This window comes from Pyrus communis, chromosome 13 (assembly GCF_041283825.1).
Source record: "Pyrus communis isolate YQ-2024b chromosome 13, ASM4128382v1, whole genome shotgun sequence".
NCBI classification, from domain to species: Eukaryota; Viridiplantae; Streptophyta; class Magnoliopsida; order Rosales; family Rosaceae; genus Pyrus; species Pyrus communis.
In genome coordinates this window covers 11,819,538-11,835,577 of record NC_142577.1, presented here as the reverse complement: position 1 = coordinate 11,835,577, position 16,040 = coordinate 11,819,538, and the positions used below count along the sequence as shown (strand labels likewise).

The 16,040-nt window shown below is 36.9% G+C and overlaps 1 long non-coding RNA gene and 1 pseudogene across 7 annotated transcripts; one reads left to right on the top strand and one right to left on the bottom strand.

Annotated features, from left to right (window-relative positions):
* Positions 1–1,465: 1,465 nt before the first annotated feature.
* On the bottom strand, positions 1,466–4,963 carry LOC148691764 (uncharacterized). Of its 7 annotated transcripts, XR_015954579.1 has the most exons (5): positions 4,802–4,961; positions 2,978–4,553; positions 2,748–2,857; positions 2,480–2,532; positions 1,466–1,694 (listed from the first exon to the last, which is right to left on the bottom strand). It is a non-coding gene; the product is annotated as an uncharacterized LOC148691764 (long non-coding RNA). The 7 variants fall into 7 exon arrangements; XR_015954578.1 differs by having other exon boundaries at positions 2,480–2,857; positions 2,933–4,553; positions 4,802–4,963; XR_015954577.1 differs by having other exon boundaries at positions 2,480–2,857; positions 4,802–4,963.
* Positions 4,964–6,693: 1,730 nt separating this feature from the next.
* Positions 6,694–14,127, top strand: LOC137736019 (8-amino-7-oxononanoate synthase-like; annotated as a pseudogene).
* Positions 14,128–16,040: the final 1,913 nt, after the last annotated feature.

Here is a 16,040-nt window from a genome sequence, read left to right as displayed (position 1 = left end):
TATTTTCAGTCTTATGAGTCAATTTATGCATTCTCCAACAATGGATCATTTACAAGTTGTTAAGAGAAAACTGTAGTACTTGAAAGGTTCTGTGGGACGTGGTCTTTTGATGCAAAACAATGCTCACACTCACATCCTTGGTTACACTGACACTACAACATAATTGGTCTTTTGCGACGCTCAAAGAGCGCCGTAAATGGTTATTCATGGCGTGAGCCCCCAAGCAGTAAAAGCCCCTGTCGTACAAGATGTTTTGTTAAATACGACACTTTCTAGTAGCTGTGAATAATTTAAGAAAAACATGTCGTAAATGCTCTTTAAGATGTCACATCCCGGCCCAGGCCCCCACCACATCCCGGGCTCGACTCCACTGTAGCATGATATTGTCTGCTTTGGGCCCCGACCGTGCCCTCACAGTTTTGTTTCTGGGAACTCACACGAGAACTTCCCAGTGGGTCACCCATCTTGGGATTGCTTTTGCGTGAACTCGCTTAGCTTTGGAGTTTTGATGAACTCAGAAGCCAGTGAGCTCCCAAAAGGCCTCGTACCACATCCCGGGCTCGACTCCACTGTAGCACGATATTTTCCGCTACTTTAGGCCCCGATCACACCCTCACGGTTTTGTTTATAGGAACTCACACGAGAACTTCCCAGTGGGGTCACCCATCCTGGGATTGCTCTCGCGCGAACTCGCTTAACTTTGGAGTTCATCGCCGATGAACTCCAAAGCCAGCGAGCTCCCAAAAGGCCTTGTACTAGGTAGAGATGGAAATATACATATAAGGCTTATAAGATCTTCACCACTGGGTGATGTGGATCTTATAATCCACCCCCCTTAAGGGCCCGACATCCTCGTCAGCATACTTCCGGCCAAAGATTGGCTCAGATACCAAATTGTCACATCCCGACCTAGGCCCCCACCACATCCTGGGCTCGACTCCACCATAGCACGATATTGTTCGCTTTGGGCCCCGACCACGCCTTCATGATTTTGTTTCTGGGAACTCACACAAGAACTTCCCAGTGGATCACCCATTATGGGATTGCTCTCACGCGAACACACTTAACTTCAGAGTTTCGATGACTTCGAAGCCAGTGAGCTTCCAAAAGGCTTCGTCCTAGGTAGAGATGGGAATATACATATAAGGCTTACATGTTCCTCACCCCTGGGCGATGTGGGATCTTACATAAGGCGTTCCTTGTACACCTTAATTGGTATTAGATACAGTGTTAATGAAGTGTCGTAATACTGTGAAAACAATTACAACATACTTGTGTGCCGTAATTTATATTTGATACGACGTTTGTTGAGTGTTGCAATACTGTGAAAGTAATTACAACATACGTCGTACATCGTAAACGAAGACTAGCATCAGCAATTACTGCTGATTTTGCATACAGTAATTTACATTTATTTTAATTTTAATTTTTAATTAATATATATAAGAATCGACAAAATTACACATTTACTATAATACAATAATTTTATAAATAATCATATTGTCAAAATGTATTACAAATTGAACAAAGCTAAGGTCAATATCAAACTACACATGAAATACCAAACAAGCCTCTAATAACAAAGAAATTTATCACTTGAAAGACTTCACTCTTCCTTGAACACCTCCAAACAAAATCCTTTGAGAGTGAAATACTGCTCCTAATGCTTGAACCACACTAATTGTTATCTCTATCTGCATAAACATAAGCACTTGAAGCAAAATAAAATCTATTGTACTGCCATATGTAGAAATACACATTTAATCTCAAGTAAGAAAAGTGACACTGAAAGAAAAACCTAATCATTGTCATACAAACCTAAATCCCAAATTATGCCTTCATAGTTTTATTGTTTACACTCATACACGTATCAAATGACTAAAATATACACAAATTATGCCTTTTGCACTTTTATTGTTTCCTATAACCTGCATAAAAATTATATACTTGCGAGTAGATAAATTTATGAGTCTCTAACATTTCACGCATGAAGAATTGATGCGGCAAGTAGAAGATTGGATATTCGATCAGTGGATATGGTTATCAATTATGATATCCCCTAAAACTCTAAGGTAAGACTCATTGTTTTTTGACCTAGTGGCTTGCTGTATCAATTTACATCAAAGTTAGCCATTTATCTAGTTTTTGGGTCTTAATATATTACAAATTCAACATCAACAAAAACACCAACAAATTTCAATTTTTTTCATTTCTTTTTGTTCCATTTTCTTCAATCCAATCAACTTTCTTGGGAACTAAAACAAAAGGAGAGAAAGAGAGAGTTCCCAACATGTCTCAACTTCATCTTTGGAAACTAGGCACTTAGAAGGGATAGAGTTCCCAACCAAGATACTCTAGCTAGTCAAAGGAGACGGAATTGGTTGGTAAGTTAAGAGCTAGTCAAAAGAACATGTTAACTTAGAAATTGATAAAGACTTTAATACTAATAAAATTAAGTATAAACTTGTCCACTCATTACCGCTGCATTTGCAACCTCTTCGTTTAAAAACTCACCAAAGACTTGAATGCCACCTAAAAAATAGTAAAAAGAAATAGAATAAATAAGTGAATATAAATCATACCATAGGAACTCAATCAAATGATCATTTTTATCTGATAGTACAAACTAAACAAAGTACTACACTACTACTATAACAAACTCACAGAGTACTAGGCTAAGCAACAAAGTCAATAGTTTAAGTACTGGGCTAAGCCCGAGTGTTATTCTACTACTACAACATACTCACAGATTATTTGGATTTCCAAAACAGATTATTTGGATTGCAGTATCAATGTAAGTATGTAACATCTCCATCTCCTTTGCAAAAGTAGAACCTTGCTGAGTACCCCATGTGACCTGGAGGTCCGGGACATGCATGTTAGACCTATGAATGGTTAGTCTTCAACAAGGATCACAAACCACATATCTTACATATAACATTGCAAGAGTTGACATGAAGAAAGAGATCGACCATACTTGAGAACCTTATCGATCAAGCACATAGACAACAGCAACACCAAGAGAGTTGATGCATAGCTATCATAAAATGAGAGTTATCATCGAATGATGCCATTCTTGAAAACACCAACTGATGTTCTATGCATAGCTCCCTAGTGATTTCCTTGAATTTGCAATTGTCACTGATATGTAAAAGGCCACTTAACCACCACTTGGTGCATAATGTCGGAACTTTATAAGGATTAGCTCATAATCAAGGATTACAAAGTCAGGGAATAAGGTTAAATACTTATCTAGGACTAGAAGGAAAATATGGTAACAATGATCCTTCTACAGAGGTCTTACCACCAATTCCAAGACAGAGTTCATGGAAGCAGCCCACGGATACAAGGCAGCTGAAGAATTCACATGTTGGTAATAGCAAGCCAACTTTGATCACTCAAAGCTCCATGGATTCCAAATCTGGAAACAAGAAACTTCTTCCTGCCAAGAATTGTTAATAATCATGCTTTTCCACATGCATCGTCTGTGTCAGGTGTTCAACCTTTTGTTCTGCCTAAATAGGCTCACAGCTCTGAAGGTGATGTTGAGGAGAAGTCGAGATAATAACCCAACAAATGCACACACAATTGTTAATAATCATGCTTTTCCACATGCATTGTCTGTGTCAAGTGTTCAACCTTTTGTTCTGCCTAAATATGCTCACGGCTCTGAAGGTGATGTTGAGGAGAAGTCGAGATAATAACCCAACAAACACACACACACACACACACAGATATATATATATACAGGGCATGTGTAAATGCAAGTATTTAGTGGAAACACAGAAACATAAGATATTCCCTTTTATGACATTCGAATTCACAAGATCCATAAATCAAACCACTTAAAATATCCCTTATTGCAAAGAAATATATGCATGTTATGACAGATGAATTACAATTTCATGCAACCTAATTCATGTAGCAATGTATATCAAAAACCCATTTTGATGTGGTTTTGACAAGCAATTGCCCATCAATGCAATTCCATTGCTTCCTTAAATCTCTTCAAGATTATTCTGCAAACACTGAGGATGAAGTGATATAGGTACAAATGTTAAGATAATTAAGTTTGAATCCAAGTAGGCTGACCTTGCACTGATACCAAACGTTAGACCTATAAATGGTTAGTCTTCAACAAGGATCACAAACCACATATCTTACATATAAAATTGCAAGAGTTGGTATGAAGAAAGAGGTCGACCATACCTGAGAACCCCATCGATCACGCAGCAAAGACAATAGCAACACCAAGAGTCTCCCAATACCTCCAACGACAGAATATCCGCATCAACGACGGTATGAGTCGGAAATTGGTTATACTTCTCACTAGCAAGATCTAAGGTCAAAATTATGTTCTGGTTTATATCTAATGGGTTATACATCACCCAATTGAGAGCACCATTCAAAAATATGATTTGAATAAGATCTTTGGGAGGGAGACGAACCAGGATCTCAAACAGTAGCTCTATCTGGTGGGACGTCTGACATGGTTTGCTCAAACTTGCAAGATTCTTCTAGATTTCCCATTACGGTTTTGAGGGTTTAGAATTCTGAAATTGTACATTTGCAAATAACCAAAATCAACAGTAATAAAATACTCACAAATGCATATGTAGCACCAGACAAAAGATCGAAATCAACCTCATTTTTCATAATTGCAAACTCAATATTTATATCATTGAAAAGGGTAAAACCAAATTGTGAAAAATACAAAAGTTTCAAGAAAAATATTGAAATTGCATTTTCTAAAAAGAATAAACAAGTGAGAAAAGAGAGATGTGTTGGATTAGAAAATCACCATCGCCAGGGAGCTTGACGAATCGTAGAAGCTGAGGATCCTTTGGAGAAAGAAAAGAGAATCAACTAGAGAGCCAAAAAGCTCTTTTTTTTGCATTTGGAAATTGAAACTAAAGTGTAATGGCGCTGGGCACCCCAAAACACACGAATTGGTCCAATAAAAAATAATAAAATGTGGGGTGGGAAAATTTTTGCGGGAACTAGAAAAATTTCAGCGCCAAAATGTCCTTTGATTGACTAGAAAATTTTGGCTTGTTTTAACATATTAATTTTCCAAAGTTAAATTCATTATTTACGACATGTCATTCGTGTCATAAAAGGTAGGGACACAAATTTATGAAAAATTTACATTACGCATAACCTGAAGCCTTAAAAGAGAAGGAAAATGTGTCGTATAAATTGTCAAATACGACACACAATTCTGAAGCAGTAAATATTTATGTTTAACGACTTACACAAAAGTACTGCCATGAATGCGAGATTATGCACAAGTATTACGACATGAACTTTATGAATGTCGTGAATGATATTATTTAAGGCATACCAGTACTGTATGCCGTATTTGTCAAGTCGTAAAAGACCCAAAATGTTGCAGTGTGACGCGGACTAGGCAGGCAACTTCTTGGATCGCAAGTCAACTATTGTTGGAGGTAATCTAGTAAGTTAGAAAAGTAAGAAGCAAAGTGCGATTGCTCGATCTAGTGCTGAGGCTGAGTATAAGGCTATGGCAACTACTGCTTGTGAATTAATCTGGCTCAAGGGCCTTCTTTCTGATTTAGGGTTTCCTAGCTCTTAACAAATGACTCTCATGTGTGATAACAAGTAGCCATGCATATAGCTTCTAATCCTATCTTCCATGAGAGGACCAAGCATATCGAGGTTGACTGCCATTACATCCGAGAAAAGGTTCAATCAAAGATCATACAAACTCGTTACACTCCAAGTTCTCGTTAGTTTGCTGATCTCTTCACCAAGCCATTGGCTACTATTGTGTTTCAAGGCCTGTTGTCCAAGCTTGGATGAATCAATCTCCTCGATCCAAGCTTGAGGGGGAAGTGTTGGAATAGATCAAAATCACAAGTATGGGTTGTAATTATCACTATAGCTAAGTTATGGGTTAAAGTGATGGCTACAACCTTACAACTTGTCATCTCATTTCTTGTTCAACAATACTTCTCTCTTTGTCAATGTTTCTCCCTAAAATCTAGGATTTCCTTACTTGTTTATTGTTATTTGTTTAGTCCTTGTTGTGTCCGGTTTTTAGGGCAGAAATCATGTGGTAGGTAGTGGCTGAAATCCACTAAAATGTATTATGTTCTTCGGCTCTTTATATGAGCTTTGTTCTCTCTCTCTTGTAAAGTTCATGATAAATATACAAACCTTGAAATTCAATATTTTCAGTTATGATGCTAAAATTACCGCCTCAACGTCTCAAAACTCGATAGAGAATTGTTCATACATAGTTACAAGAATATTTTTTCGTTGATAATAATAGGAAACGTTGCACAATAGGGAATGCATCGCCCCGCCAACAGAAATAAGTAAGGGAAATTACAGGTATATGAGTATCAAAATCTGTAACTTTCACGATTATAGAAATGGCACATCTATGTCTCAGACAGGCTGTAATGCCACCCCTATTATCTTAGAATAAATCATTTTAGAAATACCGGGTTGCTCTCATAGAAACGTCGAGGTCCTTACTAGAACAAAACGTAAGATCAAGGACCTAACAGCACGTGAGAAAGAAATGTCAATTCTCTGTCCATTCCAAATATTAACGATGTAAGAGAAGGGAAAATAATCGGATCCTCCTCAGTTGTAATTTACAGTTGACACAAATGCAGAAGTACTGGACTTCACCCAGAAGCACCACAACTCTTTACTATAAATCACATTAATTGGTACCATTCTGAAACATATGCCAAAGCAAAGTGCAAATTAACCAAATGTAGCGAGGCGATCACATTCTCTTTGCTCTTGGGATATTACACAACTACTTGAGATGATGGCGTCGTGGGACAGTTGGGTCGAAGAAGGTCTTCAGAAACTCGAACTCCCGCAACTCATTGGGTCTATCAGACCCATTTACCTCCATAGAACCCAAGATGATACCCAAAAACCTGTCGATGAAGATGAATTCGAGGTGCACAATGAGATTCAACCGTGGGATCGACCATCTATGGAGGTTCACATTCTGGAACCTACGTTCCAAAAGTGGCTCAATGAAATTCCCCGTTCTGGTATATATGCATGCATGCATGCATCATGCATGGTTCAGTTCAATTCAATTAATTTTAAATTTTTTAGGTTAAGATTATGAACTATTTCCAATTACCATTTTCTGCTGGAATTAATTTATAGGAGATGAGTTGGAGGAAGGCACGCACAAGTTAAAAAAGCTACTACTATTTTCTGGAAATGACTATTTGGTCTTGAGTTCACATCCTGCAATTCGAAATGCTGCTGCTAAGGTATATGTGTGTGTGTGTGTGTGTGTGTGTGTGTGTGTGTGTGTGTGTAGTGATTAGATTTGTATGTATCTTGAATTAACCATGCATGTTGTAATTAAAATTTTAAATGCAAACCATGATTCCTAGGCAGCCTTTGAACATGGAATGGGACCAAGGGGTTCTGCTTTAGCCTATGGATATACCGATTACCATAGGCGACTGGAGTCATGCCTGGCAGCCTAAAGAAAAAAGACGTGTGATTTACTCTATATTTATATCTGTTGATCCTAAAAATTACAAAGGTTACGTGGCGCGCAGGCCGAGTAACTAATGAGCTAACTACGTCCTTCGGTTGATGTGGGGCGTGCTAACTTGTCGGCCAAGCTCGGCCGAGGAGTAAAATTTATTGATGTTACGTTGACTGCGTTGCTGATTTCTTGATCTTGCAACTGTGGCCGAGGAAGGAACACATCTCTGCCTTCGGGTTCTAGAGCCTAAAGACAAGGCTACTAGTTCTGCAAAGTTCAATATCAAATTCGGCTTTCAATGTGCCGAATGTAATAACTTGTAACACCTCACTTCACCGAGAAGGCTAATGAGATGACCTCTGCCAATAAGGATTCGAAAACCCTTCTCGACCGAGACTTGGATAGGTAACCAGTCGGCCTCGACGTAGTGCTGTTTATCCAAACTGAAGGTGCTCATCGGTCGGCTCATTCTACGGCAACAGTGTTGTTTATCCAAACTGAAGATGTTCACCAATTGCCTTCACAGTGCTGTTTATCTAAACTGAAGATGTGTCGGCAAAAAAAGAAAAAAAAAATCTCAAGATGTTTGAGAGGTTTGCGCATGGCCGTTGTGTGTTCAGTTGGAGGTGCCTCTTCCGTTGCCATTGCATCTGTACTTATAGGACTGATGGACTTGCTTGGCACGGTCAAATAATGTTGCAGAGTTTAATTGCAACTCTAATTCCTGAAGTTGATTCGCATAAAAAACCAGAAACCAGGGCATATCCTTCAAACTGAGCGGTGGGATTTGTTCCAAGACTTTTCAAACCTAATAAAAGTCCATCTAGGCTTATCACATCACATTTCTAGCCCACCTAGGCTTCTCATCTCATCACCAAAACTCCATCATTAGCCTTTATCCCATGCATGTATAATAAAAAGAAATATAATCCCATCATGCATGCCTTATTATCTAATACTTTAAAGACCATGTTCCATCAAATACATGGCATCCAATTCTTGCACGGCATCAGTCAATCACCCATTCAATCTCATCTATATCTCTTCATAGTCTTTATTTGACCAACATTTAATTTGCACGCAAATTGTTGCTTAACCAAATAAGTCTCAAAGCTTGAGATATAGTTTGCATCCCATTTATCTTATATAAAAACAATTCTTTACTAAAAGATAATTATTATGATAAAATCATAATAATATCTTTTAATAAAAAAATTATCTTCACCTTTTCATCCGTCGGTCTGGAACTATGCTCAACCAATGGCCTCGATTGCATGGGTCGATGGTGTAAATTTGGGTCCAAACATTGCCCCTCAGTTTCCTTGAGCTTCGGCTCATAAACCGAATGTTTAAGGAAATTAACTGTTCGTAGCCAACAACATTTCGTCATACTGCCGAAAACAAATTTTGCTTCTTTAAAATCACCTCTGTTCTGCCAATATCGTGATCTCCCTCTGCTAATTCACCGTTTGTCTCTTCCATGCACATGCATGCATTAACATTTGATGGGTACCAATTATTTTCAGTAGCCCATCTGTGATGGCAGAAAAGTTGCAACGGAGAACAGACTACAGAAAAGAACTGGGGTCAAGCTCGGCCTACTGGTCGAGGGTAAAGTAAAGCCGAGAAAAACTGGGGTCGAGGTCAATAAAAACTGTTCCTGGAGCTCGACCTGCCTATATACACATATTTATAAAAGTAGCATGATTGTCTAATGTGATCTGCTAGTCATGCAATTGGCATATATATATATATATATATATATATATATATATAGACACACTGTACCAAAGCCATAAACTCAAATCTTGGCCTATTGGCCATAATGATGATGTCTGCCATGCATGTATCTTCGACTTCGGCCTAATGGTTGGCCGAGTGCAAGCCTGTGCCAAAATGTTTATTTATTTATTTATTTATTATTATTTTTTTTTTCGAGAACTGCCATCTCTTTTTCTATTTCATATGCTGTGATGTTGTTGATGGGCCATCTGACACACCTAAAGTGGATGCTGACTTGTAAATGGGGCCGAGGAAAATATGACCGAGTTAAGTCGTGTGATGCCATCTTTTGGATTGCCGCATATAAAATGTTGCCCCCTTATTTTCTTATGCCTCGACTGAACAGCTGAATGGTTAAGAAAATAAATTCTTATTCGTGATAGCTTGGCCTATTGAAAAAAATGGCAGCTCGACCAATCAAAGTCAACAATGTCAATTATACCATCTTCTTAAGCATCGGCTGAATAGCTGAATAGTGAAGAAAATAAATTCTTGTTCTTTTTTTTTTTTTTTTTTTTTTTTTTAAAAAAAAAAACAAAAATAAGTGGTCGAACCATAATCAAGAGGAGGCCAATGATGCTTTATTCCAAGCCAAGATCTTTAATAGCAAAATTCTCAAATTGATTTCGCCCTAGGCCGAATAAAGAATTTTCTCCAAATATTTTTGCCTGGGTGAAATATTTTTCATTTTCGGCCACCGAATGTGTTAAATAATTATTATGCCCCATAGGCATAATTTCTTCGCCAATTTCGACTTTCAACTCAAACAACTTAGCCGAACGGGATTTCTCCATATCAGCTTTATCACTAATAATCATATCGATTAGCATAGTTTCAGCGTCTAAAACCATGTCTCCAATTACCATATCAATTGATGTGGTTTTATGGTCTGAAGTTGTGGGTCTTGTTCGTCATTGGAACACTCCTCTTACGAATCATTTTCTGAGTCAATTTTTGGCTCAGAAACTTGAACATTTTCTTCTAGGCCTACCACACTTTCAGTCTCGACCGAAAAAATAGGTGGCCTTTGTTCTTCAGCCAAATTAACAATTTTCTTAGGCCGATGTCTGATTACGGCCGGAGTGGAAAATTGTCCCTCGGTCTTTCAACCAACCATTCCTCAAATGGAATCAATTTGTAGTTGAAAACGTAAGGAAAATATTCTCCATTTAGCCAGGCATTAAATCGAGTCCTGTCTTCATTTACCCATTGCTCTTGCAGGGTAACAGGAGCTTTTATTCTCTACATGTAAGCAAATGACTTTTGCATCTCTCTATGGCCACGAAGAACTTTTTCCACTTCCAAAGATCTTTTTCGTTCCTCATTGTGTCTTCTCAATTCTTCTAGGCGCTCGTACAATTGGCTACGTTGAGCCAAATTGGAATCTTGATATATCATATGAACTTCGTAGTTTTAGCACTGGGTCCCACCGGGCATGCCAAAATGTTGACCCTAAAAATTACAAAGTCTACGTGGTGCGCAAGCCGAGTAACTAATAAGCTAACTATGTCATTCGGTTGATGCGGGGCATGTCAACTCGTCGGCCGAGCTCAGCTAAGAAGTAAAATTTGTTGATGTTGCGTTGAGTGCGTTGCTGACTTCTTGATCTTGCGACCGCGGCCGAGGAAAGAACACGTCTCGGCCTTTGGGTTCTAGAGCCTGAAGACAAGGCTGCTAGTTCTGCGAAGTTCAATATCAAATTTGGCTTTCAATGTGCCGAATGTAGTAACTTGTAACACCTCACTTCGCCGAGAAGGCTAATAAGATGACCTCTGCCAATAAGGATTCGAAAACCCTTCTCGACCGAGACTTGGATAGGTAACCAGTCGGCCTCGATGCAGTGCTGTTTATCCAAACTGAAGGTGCTCCTCGGTCGGCTGATTCTACGGCAACAGTGCTGTTTATCCAAATTGAAGATGTTCGCCGGTTGCCTTCACAGTGCTGTTTATCTAAACTGAAGATGTTCGCCAATTGGCTTCACAGTGCTGTTTATCCAAACTGAAGATGTTCGCCGGTTGCCTTCACAGTGCTGTTTATCTAAACTGAAGATGTGTCGGGGGAAAAAGAAAATAAAAAAAATCTCAAGATGTTTGATAAGTTTTTGCAAGGCAGTTGTGTGTTAAGTTGGAGGTGCCTCTTCCATTGCCATTGCATCTGTATTTATAGGACTGATGGACTTGCTTGGCACGGTCAGATAATGTTGCAGAGTTTAATTGCAACTCTAATTCCTAAAGTTGATTCGCATCAAAAACCAGAAACCAGGGCATATCCTTCAAACTGAGCAGTGGGATTTGTTCCAAGACTTTTCAAACCTAATAAAAGTCCATCTAGGCTTATCACATCACATTTCTAGCCCACCTAGGCTTCTCATCTCATCACCAAAACTCCATCAGTAGCCTTTATCCCATGCATGTATAATAAAATGAAATATAATCCCATTATGCATGCCTTATTATCAGATACTTTAAAGACCATCTTCCATCAAATACATGGCATCCAATTCTTGCACGGCATTAATCAATCACCCATTCAATCTCATATGTATCTCCTCATAGTCTTTATTTGACCAACATTTAATTTGCACGCAAATTATTGCTTAACCAGATAAGAGTCTCAAAGCTTGAGATATAGTTTGCATCCCATTTATCTTATATAAAAATAATTCTTTACTAAAAGATAATTATTATGATAAAATCATAATAATATCTTTTAATAACAAAATTATCTTTACCTTTTCATCTGTCGGTCTGGAACTATGCTCAACCAACGGCCTCGATTGCATGGGCCGATGGTGTAAATTTGGGTCCAAACAATATCATACTAGAAATATCGTACATACTATGCGTGCGAGGTATTTACTGCTGGAGGTATAATTTACTCTATATTTATATCATACCAGAAATCTCTATATTTATTCTTTTATTTATATAATATATTTTAAAGGGTGAATTAATAATTTGATATCGAACTTGTTATTTACAAAATGGGTGTCCCATCCACATATCTCTTTTTACTTCATACACACCATTTTAATTTGCGGTCGTCGAATCGACTGAATTAAATAAGATCAAATGACAAATTTTAACAAGGGGTATGTGAGAAGTAACAAGGGGTGTGGCACACTCCTTTACAAAATTCGAATCTAAAATCTCTCACTTACAATTGAAGATGAATACCATGTAGAAACTACTACTTTCACTACTTTCAGTTCTTTAAGTGGACCATGTTATTCATTCCATGCCTTTTATAGATAATAATTTTTCAGTGTATCCGGAGCACAATCACATGACATTATTATTCAACTCAAATTATAACATGCATATTTTGTATATACTCTAAAAGTGAGACATATAAACCATATCATTTCGGTACTTTTGTGTTATAACACGTAAAATAGTACACAAGGTAAAGTGTCACCATTTGTCATTCATGATTTATCATTCATTCTGGTTTAGGTATCTGAGTTTTTATTTGAAACCCTTGGACTGTTGTTGTTTGGAGGTCTAAAGTATTTGCTCTATGATTTGTTTGAATTCTCTTCCATCTATATGTGTTTTAGCTGAAAACTGATGCAATCCTGTTTAACTTTCCATCCACTGTACTTGTAGGATTGTGTTCTTTGTCCTACAGGATATGCTGCCAATGTAGCCTTGATGGCAGCTTTGGGATCTCTTGGCTCTTTCTTGGCGGCGAAAAAAATCACCTTTACCAGATGAAAAGATTGCCATTTTTTCTGACGAATTGAACCATGGGTCGACAATCGAGTGTCTTTGTATTGCTGCACGGTAAAAATCTGTAGATACATTCATCTATAACATTGTGACATGGCTCACCTTAATGCATTGTTGTACGTCTTAGTTAAACTTTTGTTTCAATCTTTCTGTATGCCACTGTTTATGGGATCGATACATAATACATTTGTGCTTTGACATGCAGATCAAGTTGCACAATGAGGAAGAAAGTAGTCGTGACTGATAGGTACGCAAGTCATATGCTCTTTTACAATTCTACGTACTTTCTATATTTTAGTTCGAATCAGTTTCATCTTTATATGAGACCAAATAAAAAAAAACAACATCAATCTTTTATATATATAAAGTCTCTTATGTTTTCTGTTATCTTTTCTATAACTTATTAAAATTATGGTCGACTACAGCGTGTTTAGTATGGATGGAGACTTTGCACCAATGGTTGAGCTTGTGAAGCTACGCAAACAGCATCACCTTCTGTTTGTTATTGATGATGTAAGTCAACCAAGGCCAACCGTGTATGTCGGGCGCCAGGTTAGGCGACTGCCAAGGGCTCCGTATCGAGAGGGCCATATATATATATATATATATATATATACATATATACACGTATGAAACCTTTAAGGGAAGGAATCTTTATTTTTTTTTATAAAAATGAGGATTAGTTGTGGGGTCTACACCACATCAAACTTTAACGATCCGAACCGTTTATTTTTCAAGGTGTACCTCATATATCATTCTTGCAAAGTATTAGCCAAATCGGAAATGTTTAAGACATCTAATTGAGTGCAAAGAAATTAACGAATACTTTGTTATATAAGAAACAATGAAATTTTATCTTGATAATTAAATAGGCAAATAATTTCGGATTAAATTGAATTTTTGCAGAGATGATCTATGAAACGAGACTTACAAAATAGACGGCTCGGATTATTGAAGCTCGATGTAGAGTGAGCTCCACACCTAATTCCCATTTAAAATAAAAAATGAGAATCCCTTTGCATAAAGAGCCTACACACACATACCCTTTCTATTCCTTAAATTAATCACGTCACCGGTACTGAAAATCTTATATAGGTGTTGGTCCGACCTTGATCTGTAATGCTGGGTGACAATAAGATAGAAATCAAAGTATAATCTGACAAATTAGAAAATTGGAATTCACCAAAAAAGCATGAGAAAAGTCGAATAACCCTAACACCAATCGTTTTATAGTGTATCTCAATCCTAGGCTTGATAAGAATCCTAATGAGAAACAAAATACTAAAATAAAAATACAAAAAGATCATTACAACTTAAAATGTTGTTGCAACCTTGTAAATTAATCTGGAAATTCGGCATTAAATGCCATGTGTTAACGTCATTCTCTCAAATGACGGGTTATGGGACTAAAGAGAGAGGATCCTCGCCGGATTCTCTTTGTCAGGATTTCGGGGATTCTCAAACCACATCCGTTCATCGTACATCGTGCGGTAAAAAAATCATTGTAAATTTTTTTATTTAATATTGAATATAAATAGTATCTGACAAAAATTGATCGTAAGATGTACGATAAATGAATATGATTTGAGGATCCCCATGATCCTCACAAAGAGGATCCAGCGAGGATCCTCACTCGGAACTAAATTGTTACTTAGAAACCAGATCTACAACACATGGACTTAATTTGTTGTCAGATCTGTGCACATCACTTCGATCGGATATGTGCACATCTTTTCGATCCATTCTATTCTACATAATTTTTAGGGCTGGTTTGAGATTGTAGTACTTTAAAAAAAAAAAAAAAAAAAAACAGTTTATTAAAAAATCTGGAACATCAAATGTGTTTGGTAAAACAAAAAAAAGTGGTTTTTAAAAAAAAACTGTTGTCAATGACACTACAAAAATCATAGGAAAGCAGAAGTACAGTCTACTATACTCTAAAAAAATTTTTTTTTTTTTTTTCAAAACATAGTAATCAATGCCCATTTAATGAAATTTTCAAATGGCAAGTATACCCCAAAATATTTACAAAATTACAATCATTTCCCTTACATTATTCTCTGACAATTATTGTATCATATTAAATATCATATCTTTTTTAGTCATTTAACATATTTACATCAATTTATATAAAAGTTTACCAAACACTCAAATCTTTTTTTTTTGTTAAATGTACTTTTACAAATAAATAAATAAATTACCAAACACTCAATAACTTTATTTTATAAATGTTTATTCTCACAACACAACAAAAATAGTTTTTTTTTAAATAATTTTTTTTTTAAAAAAAAAAAGAGCACAACAATACCAAACTAGCCCTTAGTTACAATGGATACAAAACTTAGATAAGTAGATTTAAAATAGGATTAAATACTTAAAACTCCCTAATCTTTTAGTGTCATTAATTCCAAATTGATCTCAACCTACATTCCAAACAAGTACCTAACCTATTAAAAATATCACATTCGTTAAACCCCAGTTAATTTTTCAAACATAGATTATATTCAACCCCACCAACTGGGTATATCATGGACAATATTAAAATTAGTTGCCTCAAAATCTAAATTTCAAACATAAATTATGTAATATATATGGAACCTAATGATCAAAGAGGTGTTGAATTGAATAGAACATGGACCTAAATTAAAATTACATTAGGAGGGAAATCTCTTAACAAAGAAAAGGGTTAAGAATTTAGATAAGGTTTCAAGAAGCTTGTTTCTATTCATGTGATTTCGTGTTTCGCCGATTCTCGATTCGTAAAACTTCCAGTTCTTTTTTGTGGACGATGAAGATGCATGATTGTAGTCGCACCATGGCAGTCTACTATTTCAACAACCTCCATGACCTTTTTCTGATGTTGGCGGCTTGAGGTGTAGGGCGTAGTTGATGGTGTTGCGTTGGGTTTAGAGGTGATGGCTTGGTGAGAGTGGTGGTAACCGATGGTGGAGGCTAATGCTTCCATCTCCTTCTATTGATTTTAGAAACAAAGTAAGCCTAGTTAATCTAACAGATTTTTAACTAGG